The 18,887-nt window shown below is 42.4% G+C and overlaps 1 protein-coding gene across 2 annotated transcripts in view; it reads right to left on the reverse strand.

The window, feature by feature from the left end:
* The window catches only part of LOC103270862 (ERC protein 2-like), a 424,845-nt gene that overhangs the window by 99,451 nt on the left and 306,507 nt on the right, over positions 1 to 18,887 (reverse strand). Inside the window, exon 6 of one of the 2 annotated variants that reach the window (XR_002482512.1) lies at positions 2,211 to 2,399. The exons of the other annotated variant lie outside the window; for it this stretch is intronic. The gene's annotated coding sequence lies outside the window, so the exon portion shown is untranslated. The remainder of the gene's footprint in view (positions 1 to 2,210; positions 2,400 to 18,887) is intronic. 2 annotated transcript variants of the gene reach the window in all.

Raw genomic sequence — 18,887 nt, forward strand, 5'->3', positions numbered from 1 at the left:
TCCACGCCCAGCTGATTTTTTTGATTTATTGTAGAGATGAGGTCTCGCTACCCAGGCGGGTCTCGAACCCGCGGGCTCAGGCAATTCACTCACCTCAGCCTCCCAAAGGCGCGGGATTACAGGCTGAGCCACCGAGCCTGGCTGTAACTTACATTTTATAAAATATCACTCTGCTAAACTGTCTGATGAATTTATGTCTTATGCCCTTGGTGGGATCACAAACTCCTGGATAGCAGGATGCTACATAGTTACTCTTATTTTAATAGCTCCACATCATATACTTTCAGAATGTTAAATCAATGGCTCTCAAAACTTCTGTGAGCATCAGAATTACCCAGAGGCTCATTCAAACACACACTGCTGGACCCCACCTACAGTTTCTGACTCAGTGGGTCTCTATAAGGCCTGAGAACTTACATTTCTAAGAAGTTCCCAGGTGATGTCAGGATTTGGAATGCTGGTCCAGGTACTCCTCTTTTTTTTTTTTTCTTTTTTTTTGAGTTGAAGTCTCACTCTGTCACCCAGACTAGAGAGAAGTGGCCGCTCCCGGCCACCGCAGCCTCGACCTGCTGGGCTCCGGTGATCCTTCCGCCTCAGCCTTCCAAGTAGCCGGAATTACAGGCATGCGCTACCACACCCGGCTGATTTTTTGATTTATTGTAGAGATGAGGTCTCGCTGCCCAGGCGGGTCTCGAACCCACAGACTCAGGTAATCCACTCACCTCAGTCTCTCAAAGGCGCGGGATTACAGGCTGAGCCACCGAGCCCGGCTCAGGCACTCCTCTTAAAGAACCAATGTTTAAATCTACTTGCTGAGTAATTAATCAGTGAAGGGATGTGAAACATATTTTTTTGAAAACAAAACAATAGAAACTATCAGTAGTTTGAGTTTGATCTCAAATGCAATCATGTATTCTAATTTTTAAAAAAATTATTCTCTTCACCATATTATCTGATAATAGGACTAGCTCATTACATACAGAAGCACTCTGAAAGGGAATAGATCGTTGTGATTAGACAAGATGAGACATTTCAGAGACAGCACTGCCAAGTTTAATTATAAAATTAAGTGTCATTCAAAGATTTTTTTTTTCATTGCAAAGCATGTGATTTATTAGTGTAGGCAGTTATTACCTGCCTCAATCCAGAAAGGATATGAGATGGTGAGGCATCTTTTGGTGGTATTCCAAAACTGAAAATTAAACTGCAATTGCCCTAGAGCTCAGGAATAAAGCTCACCATGGCCCATCGCTGTCTGATTCAAAGTACATGATGTTGATGAACCTACCTACTATAAAACTGGGTAGATTCAAGCTCTCTTCCTAGAAGGAATGCCTAAAGATTCCAGTTTAGGTACTTGTCATGTCAAAGCAGAACTGCAACTCAAGAATGCAAAGTAAACAGAGACTCAACCAACAAGGGAAAATACAAGTTAGACCTGGGAGAGTTGAATGCAGATAACCATGCAAGAAGTACAAAGCCAGTGCCCTGTGGTCTCTGTGGGTTTATTCTGTTCCGCCACATGTGAGGCTGTGGTTTCCATGTGCAAATGTCCATCCACCCAAAAATCATTATGGCAGGCCAATCAACTACAGACAGTTCAAACTCAGGGATGGTTCTGGGCTTGTGGGTTCAATAGGAAACCCTCTTGCCTGAGGCCTGCAAGGTCATAAGTTCATGTTCTGCTTAGAGAGGAAGCTGGTTAGGCAGACCCAGGATTGTGTAGGGTTAGTGAAATCTCATCTATTCAGTAGTTATTCAGGATCTCACAGTCTAAGAAGTCAACTGGTTGGAAGGCGGGGTTCAAAACATCAAAACCCACAAAATCAAAACAGGAAAGGCTGTTGAAAATCATATGCCTTGAAAGGCAAATAATAAATATAACAGTCAGTAAATAGGAGCCAGTGAATGATCCTCCTCTCTGTCCACGTAGCAAGATACCAACAACACTGTGTGTGGCCACTACAAGGCCGACACAACAATATACGTCATGTGGACTGTGAAACTGGATTCTTGTTTTACGCTGATGGGAAGCACAGAACAACCTGGCTGTGAATTAAATACAAAAATAGCAGCCCCTATACTCTAGCAAAAAATAAAGTTCATGTGAGCCCCCAAATCCAAGGTCATCAGGCAGAGTCTCTCTGCAACCCAGCACCCACGGCATTTGCAGTTACCCACCTCCAAAAGGGTAAAAATAAACATTGGACCTGCTCTGGTGTTAAACTGCCACCGGATCCTCCCTGCTGTTTCCCTCCTCCTCTTCTTCTTTACAGACAGGTAAAGTTGGATCTCTTGAAGGAACTGGGGGCTCCCACTCTAGGCAAAGGTTGGACAGGTGATCAATGTACAGCATGAGATTTGGCTGTGCCTATGTGCCTCCGACAGAGCTGGATCATCTGGGGCAATGAAAATTATAAGCAACAAGAAAGCAGTATTAACAGCAAGGGCAGGGAAACCCAGTCAGCACACACCAGTCTTCCCGAGGCACCCAGCCACCATTTCTCTCCTCATTCAGTGACTCCACACACACTCATTACGCACTGTGCCAGGCTCCGGAGATAGTGCAGTGGAACACAAGCCCTGCCCTCGTGGAGCTGGTGGGTTATTAGGGGGAGACAATGAGGCAGGCAGTTACAGACAGTAGGTTGTGGGAACCTAGAGGGAGCCACAGAGCACAAAGCAAAGGCAGCCAACCCAGACTGGAGATGAACTGTCAGGGAGGGCTTCCCAGGTAAGTGACATGACAGGTAACACAGCCTGGAGGACCCATGGAGTTTGCCAGCCAAGTTTGGGGTTGTTCAGCACATGCAAGATTCCTGAGACAGAGAGCATGGTGGGTCTGAGGGGCCGAAAGCCCTTTGTTTTTGGCCATTCTCCAGCCTGTAATCCTACACTCAACCGGAGAACCCAGATTTGGAGTTTGAATCCCTTATCACAGTTGGAGGCACTTGTGCTCGCACAATCCAGTTGCATTTTGACCTCTTCCAGTAGGATCTCAGGGGAAAAAAAAGCTTAGAAAAGTTTTGTTTTTCTAAAAGAAGAGAGAAAAAAGCAACAATAATGTGGATTGAAGCTATAGAACAGACCCAGTTGTAGCGATCTGTTTTCTGCATACCAGCATCAGGCAGGAATGAGAGCCTATCCTCATCAGCGTTGTTGAAACACAAGACAGTAGATGACAATTTGGCATCCTGACGTGGGATCCCACGTTACCCCTTCCTTTCCTCCAAGTCCCTGGGAAATTGCGGAGGGAGTACTATGTCCTTTCACCCTGGATGTTTTCAACTTCTCCAAGACTATCATAGACATGATACCGCCCACTCACCTTACACAACTAAGGGAAACCAGAAAGCCTACGAAACCAGTCTTGTCCAGGGCCTCCATGTGGGGAGGAAAAAAACAAAACAAAAAAACAAACGAAAAGCCTGTGAGAGACCCAGTGGCTTGAATGTCGCTCAGGGTTCTAGCAGGCTTTGCATGATGAAAGAGACCATTGTAAGGGATGGTTTAAAATGGGGCAAAAAGCACGTGATTATTTTACCAAAAATGCGTAATCCAAAGTAGTTTTCCATTTTAATATTATCATATAATACAAGGGATGCAAACAACATCCCTGATTGAAATAGAAAAGAAACAAAACCTTCACTCCTAAGAAACAGAGCTGGCAGCTATTTTAGAAACAAAGAAAGGATGTCTTCTTAACCTATGACAACGAAAATTTGTTTAGATTTTCCCTCCACTAAGTAAGTAAGCAATTAGGTTTTTTTACAATAAAAATATCCCCGTGCATGTGCAAACACCAGAGGCAATCATATAATTACCCTGCCCAATCAGATTCAATTGCTGACAGTTGAGTTCCCACTGCTCATTAACTTCAGATCGCAAAGTGGTCTTTACAGAAGCCCTTTCCGTCTCTTGACAAAGGTTCCTATGATGCCGCCAGCAGCCCCGGCACTACCTCATGCAGGATAATCATCCCCAAATCACCAGGCCAAGGCTAGCCTACTCTGGCTTCCTTCTGAAAAAATAAAAGGAGAAATTCGAAGACATGCTGGCTGAAATGCCCTTGCTTCATTTGGGGATCTCACTTCTAAATATAATAGTAACCTTTCACCTCCACACTTTAAGTGCCGTGATTACGTAATTAAAACCAATTATGTCATTTAACAGAGACTTTTTCAAGATACACGGCAAGTCAATTACCTCAGTCATTGACCTCAGAAGATTTCCCACACTGACCTGCAACAATGAGGACTGGGATAAATTTAGACACTGGCTTCCGAAGGCTGGCATGGACTAGCAGGGAGGGTTATGGCTGGTCTAGATTATTTCTGAGATTTTAGAAATTGAGCTGAATTCATTCTCATCTAACAACACTATCACTGCCTATTTGTACAATCCTTCCTATATCCCAAGATAATTGCTTGTTTTTTCATAAACACTGTGAAAATATTACTTCACGGGGGGAACAGAGGAAGGAGGTGGGGAGAATTGTAAAGCTAGTTAACAGCAACACTAGGGCAAGGAGCAGAGTCTCACCACTGAATCTAAAGCAAGTAGTGTGTGTTTATGTATGCTACTGGGCATCCATTCCCCCATTTTGACTATGGTACCCAATTTCCCCTTGTGTCCACCTTCAGCCCACAAGCATCACATGAGGCTCCACTGCAGTGCAGGGGTAGGCTCTAACCTAGGCCACAGCTAATCATCTCCTCTCTTCCCCCAGCTAGGATAAACACCTGATCCAGTCAAAGCCATTGAGACACAAGGACACTCTGCTGAGGATTTGGGAACTCTTCATGACTGCCTTGGGTATGAGAGTAGGTGAGCTGGCAGCTGAGCAGTCATCTTGCTGCCCCCGGAGGAGGGAGAATGGAGTCAAGAAATGGGAATGCAGTCAAGAGAGAGATTACTACCAGGAAACAATCCCCTGAATCCCTTTGTGCTGAGAGTAGGGGCTTAGTTCAAAGGCAAGGTGGAGAAAACATGGAGAGCGCTACCACCTACAGCTGGGGTGGAGTCAGTGGACCGTGGCTCTGTGTGGCTTCCTGCCTCCTGCACACAACACAGTTAAATGCCTTCAGTTTTGGAGTTATTTAAAGAACATACTATTTTATAGGCAGGAGGAAACACTTTAATCTGCACAATGATTTTTATCACAAACTAAACATCCTTGTAACTTTTTGGTCCTTTTTTCTGGTCGAAGTTGTCTCTCTCCTTGGAGCTGAGACAGCTGTTGGAGCTAAGAAGATCTGTATCAACCTTGCACTTTGCCCTGTTCAGTGGTACCCTGGTGCTCTCCAAGTCCTGGATCCATGTGGGATATAAGAACTCAGGATGCTTGTGGAGCATTAGCTTTCTCTTTTCTTGTCTTTCCCAGGCCTTAAGAGAAAGTACCCCCTGGCCCTTCCAAAAAAAAAAGAAAAGAAAGAATTCCTCCCTAATGCAGAGTTTTCTTGACCTTGGCTCTATTGAAGTTTGTGGCCAGATAATTCTTTGTTGTCAAGACTGCCTTGTGCATTGTAGGATGCTTTGCAGCAACCTTAGCCTCTACCCATTAGATGCCAGTAGCACCCTTCTCCTCAATTGAGGACAACCAAAAATGTCCGTGGGAACTGATAAATGTCCAGGGGTAGAAACAAGGTCCCTCCTCCTCACCCCTGGTTGAGAACCATTGTTTTAACAGAAAATTTGATGTATGTCTTAGATTTTCCCCACAGCATCTTTAAAAATAATTCCTTGGAGTATTATGTTGTGAGAATGAGGGAACTCATTGTCTTAGAATTTTATAAGAACCACATAAAAATCCCCTGAGGCGAGCTGACAAAAACAAAAACAACTGCCCCCCCCCCAAAAAACCTCAAAAACCAAAAACCAAAAGATCAAGATAGCAATACTGCTATCAGGGCTGTAAAACCACATAAGACTCGATCCACTGAGGACCAGGGTGGGGAAAATAAATTTATCAACTGAAAATAATTTTACGTAAAGACCAGCAAGAGGAAAAAGATGTGGAAGAAAAAATTAGAAACAAATAACAGGTTGGTGAGTTTTAACGTGGGTATTTGGCTTCTCACTTCCACAGGAAAGAAAATGGAACCTTAATATTGTTGGGTTTCCCGAATACAAAAACCAAAACCAAAAGTGTGGAAGAGGTCAGGCTCAACATAAATGATGCCTCCAGCAAAGGCCTGAAACTCATTCTGCAGAAAAAAAGGCAACAATGGGAAAGCCTCACTTACTTGTACAATATAATTGGGCAATACAGTGTGGGAGCAGACATTTAAAATTAGCAAATTTGATGAAGTTATAGAATATTTTTCAAGGAAACTCACCTACTGCTTTCACATGCCAGCAGCAACTAGGAGTGGGCAGGCAGAGGTCTGTCCTTCAGGATTGTTTTGAGTCAAAAGATAGAATTTATTGATCTAGCATATGTATTGTTAGGCTGGGAAGAACGGCTTTGAATTGGTTGGTCCCCTCCATGAGCTAATTAGTTGTATCTTCTTCACACAGGGACCATTGGCTTGGCCCTTCCTCCTCTTGTCCTTTTGGACATATTGTTTTTGTTTTGTTAAAGAGCTAACATTGAGAACAAACAGTAATAGAAAAATAGAAGTGCTTGTCTGGAGGTTCTCTCTAGCAGAAGTCCACAGTGACTTTTATGACCTGTATAAAACACTGTCTTTTCTAGGGTTAAGTAATTAAATCTTCATAAAGAATGAGGTTCTCAGGGCACACTCTTCCCGTGGCTAAGCTTCTGCATCCCAACCCCTCTCTACTGAAATCATTCATCCTGGCCAAGTGTATGTCCGAAGATACCCAGGCATGTCAAAAGAGAGAAAAAGAGAAGAGTAGTCCACTTCCCAGTTTTCACTGGTACTAAAACCAGAGAATGAGTTGTGTGTGTTTTGATGGAAGTGCCTTGTGATTGAGCGTATACACTGGCATGTGAATGTGGTGTTTGTACTAGAGAAGTTAGTCAAGGTGGAAGCATGGGTCTGCTTTAGCTAGAACCTCCAGACATGTACTTCTAGTTTTCTATTGCTGTTTGTTCTAAACGCTAGCTCTTTATCAAAACAAAAATCAATATATCCAAAAGAACAAGGAGAAGAGAGCCAAGGCCTCTTAGAGACTCCTTGAGTCTTACTCTTTCTCCTTTTGAGACATGGTTGTTTCAATGTTTCTTAAAACAAACAAGCAAACAACAAGGCTCTACACACACCATAAGACAAGTACTGCCTTCCCATGTCCTTTCAGCATGAGGTGGGAAAGGGGCAGTCTCACTGGAGGGCAGATGTCACAACAGGTCGCCCTCATAGCCAACAACTGAAGAAGATGTGCAAAACAGCAACTCTTTGCTTCTGCCAGGGACAAGCCTTACTCCCAAGGTCAAGGAAAGGATTTTAACTGTGTGTGGAGTCCAGGTTAAGGTAGGAGCTGGCATCCATAGATGTCATTCCTTATCAAGTATTTATTCAGCAGGTCCAGAAATGTTATGCAGAATTTGGCATGCACGCTTATATATTTTATTCTGAGGAGTGGATTTATGGTTGCCTTCATATTCCCAAATTAGTTTGAAACTCAGAATAAGAAATTAAGCAACAGTTGGCATAAAGTTATCCCTTATTTTTAAAAAACAGTTTTTCTGAGGTATAATTTACATACCATTAAGGTCATCCATTTTGAGTGTAGAGTTCAACAATTTTGAGTAAATTTATAGAATTATGCAACTGTCACCACAAACCAGTTTTAGACTATTTCTATCATCCCCCAAAGGTCCTGTGATTGTTTACAGTACACTTCCCTTAATTTTTGCAGCACAAGTTCTAAAGTTGAAAGAAGGCTCTTTCTACATCTTCAAGGCTGACCCATTTTTCCCCTTTTCAAGAACTATACTAAAAAATGATTTGTTGTTTATCTGAAACTCAAATATGACCATATCCTGTATTTATTAAATCTGGCAACCCTAATCCGGGACCAAACCAGAATTAAGCAAATAAATGAATGCTCATGTCTAGGAATAAATGTATTTTTCAGGAGCACTGTAAATAAACATGCATTATTTTATCAATTTGGAACTATCTAGGTTTGAAGACAGTTAAAACTTAATTCCAGTTAGAATTCTGGCTGAGGACTGAAGCTGCAAAGACAGCCTGAAGAATTCACAACCCAATAGCTGTTTTACAAGCAAACCCGGGACCTTAGGCACTCAGGATTATATGCTACATTTCCCTTGAAAGGTTAAAGTGGGTATAATTGTTAACCTTGCAACTCACAATCAGAACTGGAAATGTGACTTTTAGGGGCACAGATTATAGGGAAATCATTCTTATCCCTTTTGGGGATCCCAAATTCCTTTACGAGAATCTGATAAAAGCTATTGACCTTCTCCATAGGAAAATGCACGTATACACATTCACAACATTTTGCAGAGAATTTTTTTTTTTCTGTTAGAGGTTTCATAGATTCCATAGCAGTGTTCATGGACTATTTGAGGGTGCAAGAGCCTGATTGAGTTGACTAAAACCATGCTGAAATCTTATGCCTTGCTTTTCTCTTACTCTTATTTGTGTGGGAAGGGGAAAGATCAGGGTAATGGCAAAGAAACTGGGTATGGCAAGAAGACATGGCCAGGCCACTCTAGGCCATCAGTGGTGAGACCTGCTGGAATTCCATGTACTCAAGTTTCATTGTCAGTAAAATGAACAGAGCAGACTGTCTCTGTTTTCATGTGCAGTGTCCTACAGATCTGGTAGAAAGGTATCGGGGAAGGGCCCTTTCAGGTCCTGAAGCACTGCACAAGATTTTATACAAAAAAAGTTTTAAAACACCACTAGACAACATGGTTGCTGAAGTCACCAAAATATTCTAAGTTCTAAGCCATCTGATAATCTGATTCTAGTTTCTACATAACAGAGGTCAAGAGATAGTTGGGGAGGATCTGGGCATTCCTTTTCTTTGAGTCCAAGGAAAAAAGGGCATTTGGCAGGGATCAGAGAGAAAGATATCTCAGCACTCACCATTCCAGCTCTGCAACACTTCTTTCTTCCTTGAAGCTGCTTTCCTGGTTTGGAAAACTGTCTACCAATATGCCAATGCTTTGCCAAAAGCTGCCCACTTTTCCTCTGATAAAGTAGGAAATTAACTGTCCTTTGGGTAATAAAGATACCCAATTCTCTATTTTGTTAGTATATACTGTTATGTCAATGACACTAGTAGTCCCCATGAATAAAGGACAGCAGTGCCCAGCTCTGAGTATTATAGATAGTATCTCATTACCACCTACAAAGTAGGTTCCAGTATTTTTATCCCCATTATGCAGAGGGAGAAAAGTTAATACTCATACCATGCTGAAGAGTTGAATTACACAACCGACAGTTAAAAAACATACTGATTTTATTCATTCATTTTTCTCTTAAAAATTAATACCACTTTAGGAAAGTTTATTATCATGCCCAGTGATATGAACCAGAAAACTATTCTGAATGTTTATTTGATGCCTATTGATATTTAAGCAAATCTACTATGTTCATAGTTGTCACCTCTAAGGAAAATATATTATTTAGTTTGCAGGTTTTATCTTATCTATCCATGGTCCTTGAAACAGCATGAAAAATGCGTATACACTGTTCTTCCTTGTTGTCACAGGATACTAGTGGCCTGCTGGGAAAAGCATGCTGGGAAGTACTGTTCTGCACTTTGTGTTAAGACTTAAAAAAAAAAAACAGAGCTTGTGTAAATCACAGACAAAGTTGACAAATTTCACGGCTTAGTCATGGTTAACATATCAGATTTCATGGTTTGACAGAGATTAACAACAAAATCATATTAGAGTTACAACTGTTAGGAGATTCTGAGATAGTTGGTAAAGAAACTCAAAGCTTTCCAAACTCCATTGCCCACTGCACACCACTCTTGTCCTCTCTCTCATGGACGCATGAGAGTCTCCATGAGTCCAGGGAGAGCAAATGGGACTTCCTCAGCGTCACCACCTGACTATTGCAGGAGTGAGCCAGTGTCTTGTGGGCCCGAGGGAAGGGTCTTAGTACCCGCTGAATAAAGCAAGATTTAGTATTTATAGTCCAATTCATAAAACTGTAGGGAGAAAAAAAATACTCCGTTTGTAGGTAACACAGGTATTTCTCCCAACAGCGCATGCACTAAAGAGAGGAATGAATGATCATTGATGGAACTGTGATGTTTTAGGTAAAAATTAAGTTTCCATGCCTTTATGAGGAGGCAATTCAGCAGACGCCTTGTTGTTAAAAGAAGTGGCATGCAGCAGGGACTTCAAAAAGCCTGCTGACTGCCTGCCGAGCCATTTGGCCTGAGGGCTCAGCATATCCTCTTTCAGGTAAGAGGCGGCTGGCTTGTCAGCTTTGCATAAAAGGCAGCCAATTTGTCAACCATTTGCTTTCATTCTTTTTCTGAGTCTTCCCTAACGATAAACTCCATTTACCTTCTGGTCTTCAATATCACATATCTGACTGAAGGATGGAAATTCACTCTTGAGCTGGTTTCCTTCCCAGGCCATACTCCTGGGTCTTATAGGATGTCCTTAATCAGAACCACATTCCTTGGCTAGAGGAAGTCCTTGCGCAGACGCTGGCGACACACTAAGGCAAAACTATTTCAGAACATAGAAGGTCAGGTTGAGGATAAAAGCTGCAGTTATCTCTTGCGCTTTCTGTAGTTGAGGAAATTAAGGCAGGGTGTCTAACTCATAAGAAACTGAAATGTGGGTAAGAAGCAGCCACTTAGGAAAAGAGTTGCCTTGACTACTGAGCACAATAGTCAGTTGTGGAAATGCAAGTCCTTACATTCCAGGTATTCTGGACATGAGCAAGGATTTTCTCATTTTACACAGATAGGTTTTTGTGTGTCAGTAGCACACTAGATTGGTAAAACACAAATAGCTAAGTTTTGTCAAAAAATTTGTCACTCAACTCCGTGTATATTTATACACATATTTAGACAAATAAAGCACATTTTAATAATAATGATGATAGCTACCACTTACTGTGTTTTTTTAAATGTCCTAGGCATGATGCTAAGTACTTCTCATGCATTATTTCATTTAGTCTCTCAACAAACTTGCATGGCAGGGACTAACTTCGTTCCCATTTTACAAATGGAAAAATCCTGAGATTAGAGAGGGAATTTGAACCCAAAAGTTAGACATATAATCAGAAGTCAAACCCACAAGTGCCTGAGCCCTGAGCCTGGCAAATTGAGCACTGGAAATTCTCATCAGTTCCACTGAGATGAGTACCTAGGCTGACTCTAAAAAACTCACAGATTGTAGGCGGGTGGTGGAGTGATGAGCATGTATCACTTCACTAACATGAGTGTGAAGGAGCCAGGACCCTAGGCCTTCATCCCAGGAGGCAGCCTGTGAGACTTTGGGCAGATGGAGGGAAAGGTGTGAGAAAAGGGAGAAGCTGCTGAGGAAACCCAAGACCTACTTCCTTTGCAAATTTTGCCCAGGACCAGCGTGACTGGGGAGACTCTGAGTAGTCAGAGAGATCAGTGGACTTAGTGGAAATATGTCCCCCAAGCACTTTCAGACTGATAGCTGTTCTTTCTCAAGAGTGGGCTTGCCCTAGAGATTTGGGGCAAGAAACATTTCCAGTGCGCCTCTTCCTTAACTCACACCATGGGGGCAGCTAACAATTACAGAAGGAATGAACTTTTTCATCAAACGCCCTTCCATAAAACCATTTCCCAGGAAATGGAACACAGCATGGAGCTAGCCGACTGCAATTTTCCACCAACAATGAGCATCGTGGGGCACAGGTACTATATTTAAACTACTTTCCTCCAGTTTTTTGGCAAGGCTGTCTCTCAAGGAGACTTACCCAGTTGGGCTGAGGTCTCTGACCAGCAGGATCGGAATGTTTAATACGGTCCTGTCTCTTCAACACCCATGTGTAAACCACCAATAAACAAGCCAGCAAAGACCTGCAGACCTAATTGCCTTTTAACTCCGCCAAGAAGATAAACTCCCAGAGCAAGGAAGGAAAGACTCCCAGGGATTTAACAAGTTTATCTGCCTGCCACTTGAACATTTTTTGTCTGCTTACACTTCAGTGAATTCACCAATAAAAGGATAAAAGGGCCCGGAACTTTGGATCCCTCAAATGGCCGAGAAGTTTCAGATTCAAAACGTATGACCAGTAAAATGAACCTGTTAACTGAAATTTGTTTTAGGTGTTTGTAAGCTCTGGCGCAAGGGAAGCAGGGCCACTTGCCCATTTCTAGCACCGGCCATTTCCCTTTTATTGACCAAGACCTACAAATCTTCACCTACAATAGATAAAATTGTTCTCACAGGGAAACTGGAAAAGGAAAGTTGTCCTGAAACCTCTACAATTTAAGTCAGAGGAATGCACTGACAGGAGAAAAACTCTACGTATCCTGGTGACAGGGATAAAGGAGTGTGGTCAATAGTCACGTGAACTGGGCCTACTTCTGTAAGGATGTTTTTTACCTCTCCCTGAACTGATGTTCCAATCAAGCGTGTTGGTTGTTTTTGTTGGTTTGCACCCTGCCACCCAGAAGAAAAATTCGGAGAGCTCTGTATCTATTGGAGCTAAATTAGAAAAAGCCAAGCAAAACAAAACAAAGAGACTTGGGTGTAGGTACAGAGAGGTAGGACCACTCAAGACATGAAAGCCGGGTGAATGGGCACCACCCTTCTGGGAGGCCATTTCACAGTCTTTATCAACATCAATGAGCAACTTCCCTTTTAGAAATGTATTCTAAAGAAATTTTTGCTTAAGTGAAGAAAGGTTAAGCATAAGGAATTTTAGCATTCTGATAGGAAACATTAAAAACACTAAATGGTCATCATTAAAAACTGGTTAAGTAATGCAAAATTCTCTACTTTGCAACTGTAAGAATGATGCTGAAGGTATATATTTATTAATGTGGAAAAGGGTCCAACATACAATGTTAATTTCAAAAAGCAAGTTATGCCGGGCTCGGTGGCTCAGCCTGTAATCCCGCGCCTTTGGGAGGCTGAGGGGAGTGGATTGCCTGAGCCCGCGGGTTCAAGACCCGCCTGGGCAGCAAGACCTCATCTCTACAGTAAATCAAAAAATCAGCTGGGCGTGGTAGTGCATGCCTGTAGTTCCGGCTACTCGTAAGGCGGAAGGATCGCTGGAGCCCAGCAGGTCAAGGCTGCAGTGGCCGGGAGCGGCCACTGCACTCCAGTCTGGGTGACTCCAGACTGAGTGAGAGTGAGACTCCAACTCAAAAAAAAAAAAAAAAAGAGAAAAGCAAGTTATAAAAACATTTATAATATAATCTCTTTTTTTTTGTTTTGTTTTTTGACTTGGAGTCTCACTCCGTCGCCCAAACTGGAGTGCCGTGGCATGCTCATGGCCACCACAACCTCCGCTTGCTAGGCTCCAGCGATTCTTCTGCCTCAGCCTTCCAAGTAGCCGAACTACAGGTGCACACTACCACACCTGGCTAATTTTTTATTTATTGTAGAAGTCTTGCCAAGTTGCCCAGGTGGGTCTCGAACCCGTGGGCTCAGGCAGTCCATTCACCTCAGCCTCCCAAAATGCTGGGATTAAGGCTGAGCCACCAAGCCCAGCCAATCTCATTTTTTAAAAAAGAGGATAGAGAAAAACCTAGAAAGAGAGACAGACTCAAATGTCAATATTTCTGGATGGTGGATTGGAGGGAATTATTTTCTTTTGCAAAGATTTTAGAATTATTTGAAATTGTTAATTATAAAAATGCATGTTTCAGTTAAAACACTGAAGTGAAAAAATAAAATATCCCACTACCACCATCACCTTCCTGACCCATAGGAGAGGAGTCACATCTGAAATAACACTATAGAAGGATCCAGCTTTGCTTTCTTGAGGTGGCATGAGTAAAGAATGCTACAGGATCTGGTCTTGTCCTATCAGCATGTATAACTGTTGTTCGAGTATATGAGGAGTGTCCCAAAAAATTCCAGAATTATTTTTTGGAGGGTGGGCTCCTTGTAGTACAGGCTTCCCCTACTAGATGAGTGTTCTAGGAATCCATTGGCATCAGAGTACAATAGCAAGCATTGTTGTGAAAGACTGTGTTTGGCTTCAGTGAAACTTTTTTTGGAGATTCTTTCAATGTGTTCGCACATATCATGATGGGTGATTTACGAGTGCATCTGCCCATACTGTGCCAAGTGTTCAGCAGGTTTTGACTAAAAACAGCATAAGCCTTGTGCCCCACTCTCCCTATTTACCTGATCTCACCCTGAGTGACTTTTTTTTGTTTCCCCAGAAAAAAAAGTCCTGAAAGAGAAATGTTTTGCCGATGTGGAAGAGGTGAAACAAAAAATGGCAGAAGCACTAAAAGGCATCAAGATTGATGAGTTAAAAAATTGTTTTGAGCAGTGGAAAAGGTGTCTCGATAGGTGTATTGCATCAAATGGAGAGGACTTTGAAGGTGACTGAAGTTTAAGCATGTAAGAATACATAATTTTTTTATAAATAAATTCCAGATTTCTTTGGTCCCCCCTCGTATTCTCCAATGAGATGAACAAGGAAAAAACCACAAATGGGCTCAAAATCCCTGCAGGTGTCTTTCCCAAGGAGGCCCAAGCTTCTTCCCTCCCTTAAATCAGGGTACAAGTGTAGAGAGCTCCTCTATTAAGCTAACCTGTACCACTTAATAAAACAAGAACAACTCTAGAGTAGGGAGCTTGCCAACTGAAAAATCTGGAGCACAATTTTTCTATTAAAGTCTTGTCCATGTTTTTCTTATTGGAACCTGGAAACTGGACAAATTCTGAAGGAATCCAAAGGAATTTCTTTAGAAAAGAATTCTGCTAACACCAAAAGCTCCCCAAGCACTACACAAAGCAAATGCTAGGTTGCATTATGCTGAAATGAAAAAGCAGGGTTCAAACCCACAATGATGTGTCCTTCACACCAGGCTTTGTGTGCATCAGGGCTTATGCATTTGTACACTGATCCCTGCACATTTCTGCATCTCTCTGCTTCGTAATTTAATAATCAGTCCCAGATTTCCTATTTCTTCCACATTGCAAGGCACACTGGATTTGGGAGGTGCAAGATTTAAGGGTATGTATGGAAGCACAGCGAAAAGTATGATAAAAACAAAACCAAAATTGAAATTATTTTTTATACCCACTGAGAAGTAACAAAAGAGGACACACCTTGGGACCCAACTGGCCCCCACAAACTGTTGGAACATGGACATGTGCAAAGATTTCATGTGTAAAATGAACCCTTTTGTGGACAGGTCTTCTTAGCAACAAATGGAGCCATGGGAAGCTAAAAGTGTGCCTACATGCTATAATAAATACATAACAGTTTTAGGTACGCCTGCCAAAGCACCATAATGCTTCTCTCAAAATTCAGAACTCTGTTCCTACATTATAAGACAGAGCAAACTGAAAGATCAGGTTAATCTGGGATAAACTTCATCTCTTCAGTTCAAAGGCAACTGGCCTCTCTATGGGCTTCAGTCGGAGGTCTCTTTGAAGGATTGCTCTCAAATTCATTAAAGAAATTTCACTGACTTCAGAGACTTTGGCATTAAATAGATAACCTGAGCTCTTCATTGCCCTGCAAAATGACTGTTCACCTTTGAAGCTCTGCAAATTGGGATTAAGTTGACTGTTTGCCTTTTACCCTGAAGATGACTCCACTCCATTGACCAGTGAGTCCCCAGGCAACCAACTGGTTGATCAATGACATCAAATTTATGTCCATAATGTGTCTCTTTTAAGGCACACATCCTTTCTTGGGTTGGCTCTGCTATGATTTTTCCTTCAAATAGTACTGCTGGATAATAACATCACCCCCCCCATAAGAGAAATTCAGGAAATGAATCACGCCTTAAACATTCAAGCTGAATTTTACCTGCTCATGCACAGTAGAGAGCAAGTAGTCTCATCAGACCCTGGAGTGCTCTGGGCAGCGGTTTCTATGTGCTTTTCACAATGACTCTGCACATTCCAAAGAAGGCTTGGCATAAACACACATGCTTTCACCCTCTAACCCCACCGTCTGCTTCCTTTGCACCCCATAATCCAAAACATCTCTTCTTCGCAGGTATATGGTCTTGGATTTGTCACAGTGTATGCGAGACTTTACAAGGCCAATAAAATGACAGCTGCACAGAGGGGACTGGGTGGCTTTTACCGACTCTGAAACACCACCGCTCACTGCCTTTAACTCCCAGGGATCAGGAACATGAAAGCACTCTGATTCACTTAGCTCTGGGTTTGTCATAAAGTTAAGGCTAATCAGATTTTCCCCAACTTGCCGCCCTGTCTTAAATCCTCGGGCTTCTCCTATGCAAACTTAACTGATGGAAGATGTGATTATGCCTTCTCAGGTCATAAATTCTAGATATTTATAACAAAACTGTTGTCATTTAGGTCAATTAAGATGCTTTTACTGGCTCAGAACAACTACCTATGGGGCTTGTCAAATACGCTGACAGTGGTTTATGACCCTCGGCGGTGATTTTATCTTATAGGGATATGAAAGATGGCTGCACGCAAGAACAGCCAGGAGCCCTTGAAGCACTTCCCTCACACTATGATCATCCCTACCCCATCTCCATTCTGTCCCTTTCTTATCCATAAAAGCCACAATTTGACTTTCAAACCTCCCCTAGAGTTGGTTTCTTTGATCACCTTTTCTCCTCCTAAGAGGGGGAGATAACACCTCTGGAGACACTACCATAAAACACCCAAGTGGTGGGCTGCCAAACACCCAGCTGGGAATGCCAGACTTCCAGATGCAGTAATGTGTCCCTAAAGACAAGTGGGCTTGACTTTTCACATGGGGCAAACGCTCCCTCATGAAGCAGAATAGGGTGACAACAAAGAAAGAATGGAACACATCTGGAGATTTCACACAAATGGTTATAGCTTCTGCTTTCCCCTCGTGGAATATCACTTATCTACTACCGTTCCCCTCCTGCTGTTTCTTCCTTCAACAAGGCCCCTGGGAACCCATATATTTCAGGCACTGAGCTAGGCCAGGGATACAGAGATCAAGAAAGCCCCAGGCTGGCTGGAGACACAGACACATTGATAATTATGATACAGAATGTTAACAGGCCACAAGAGAGTTATGCACAGCAAATTCTAGAAGCACTAAAAAGTGGCATTTCACATCAGGAGAGGAGAGGAGGTGGTCAGGGACGATTCCTTGGGAAAAAGAATTCCTAGTCGGAGCCTTAGAAAATGCTAGGAAGCAGCAAGGCCAATTGGGGGAGAGGAGCATTTCCAGAAGGGGGAGCAAGAGCGGAGGCATGGAACTGAGGAGGGCATAGGATGTGTGGGGAATGCCAAGCAGGGTGGTATTCCAGAGCATCACATCCCTATGGGCAGTGGTGAGAGTTGAGGGTGGATAGGAAAGCCAGGACGAGATCCCCCCGGGTCCTGTATTCATGCGACATGAACTATTAACTTTCTTGTCAAAGGAGACCTGATATAATGGTACCCTTTTCACAAAACCAGCTGAACATAGTTGGGTAAGAACTAGTTTTTTTTCAGCCAAATCTGTTTGTTCCACACCTTCATCTGCAGCTGACATTGCCAAATTCACCAATCTATTTTGACAAACATAACTGTTAGAAAATCGAGTCACACATTCCCTTGGTAGAGAACACTATTATGCTTTTGATGACCAAAACAGTGTATTTATAGGTACCAGGTGAAGCATCCACAATTCCACCTGGTAAATGTATATTAACTGCTGAGTCCAGACAAAGCACTATCCCGGGGATGAGGTGGAAATGTGGTGAAGGCAGTATGATTTTGAAGTACACGGTAACACACCTGGATCAGATTGATCTTTGATCAATTTGATTTTTTTTCTTGCATTTCTGATGATGACAGTTTGGTTGAATTTGACCAAAGGAAAAAACAAAAAGTGCAACATCTACTAGGCAAAAGGAGGATGCTGTTTGTAAATATACCACAGCATTTGCAATTCTGTTGTATGAGAAAATGCAAGCTACCAGCAATTTCTTCAGAGTAGCTGCTTGAATGTGCCATAGAGACACTCAGGGTCAGAGAGTGACTGAGCTGACCCAGGCAGTCATAAGTTCCTCAAGATGATCACACTAGAGTTCATTTTCAAGAGACTTATGGAAGTTTCTGCTGGTATTAAAATTTTTAAATATTTAACTTTGTTTGTTTATGCTGTACTTTGTTCCAGAAAGGATTAAAGCATCTAATACCAAATAGAAGAGGTTTCACATTACTGGAGAGGGGAAGAGTGAGCACTTGAGTTACATCTGCCATACAAATGTCAAGCTGGTTCTGAAAGGGACTTGGACCCTGTTGATTCAAACTCGGAAAGCTTTTCTAAAACAGAATATTCGATTCAACGCACAATTCTCCAGCTGCTGAGCAACAAGAAAGGAACTGAGAACCCATTTCTAGAAAAAGTATGAGATGAGATTTATTGACTGAACACAATTTCAGATAAAGCATTCACATGTTCTCCTTTATCCTCCCAGCCCAGGTGCATTCTTACCTGCACCTGACCTGGGGCAACTGTAAAGCAGCACAGTATAGTGGGAAGCATTGCCTGGCTTGCATTTCTGTCTCACCACTTGGCACATCAGCTAAGCTTCCAGTTCCTCAGTTTCCTCATCTGAAAATGTAGCTAATAGCAATCTTTTCCTCAGAGGATTATTGGAAAGATTGCAGAATTAATACATGTAAACAGTGCTAGGCACATACAAAATGCTCAATAAATGTTAGCTGTAATTTTTATTTTAAGCACAGTGAGAACAACAGAAGTAAAGACCATGGCTTTGTCATTAGGAACTTCCAGTCTAGCTGGAGATAAGATTGCCAAGGGAGGAATCATGATGATGGAGAGATG

Source organism: Carlito syrichta, unplaced genomic scaffold, assembly GCF_000164805.1.
Source record: "Carlito syrichta isolate Samal-C Ts95f unplaced genomic scaffold, Tarsius_syrichta-2.0.1 Scaffold108124, whole genome shotgun sequence".
NCBI classification, from domain to species: Eukaryota; Metazoa; Chordata; class Mammalia; order Primates; family Tarsiidae; genus Carlito; species Carlito syrichta.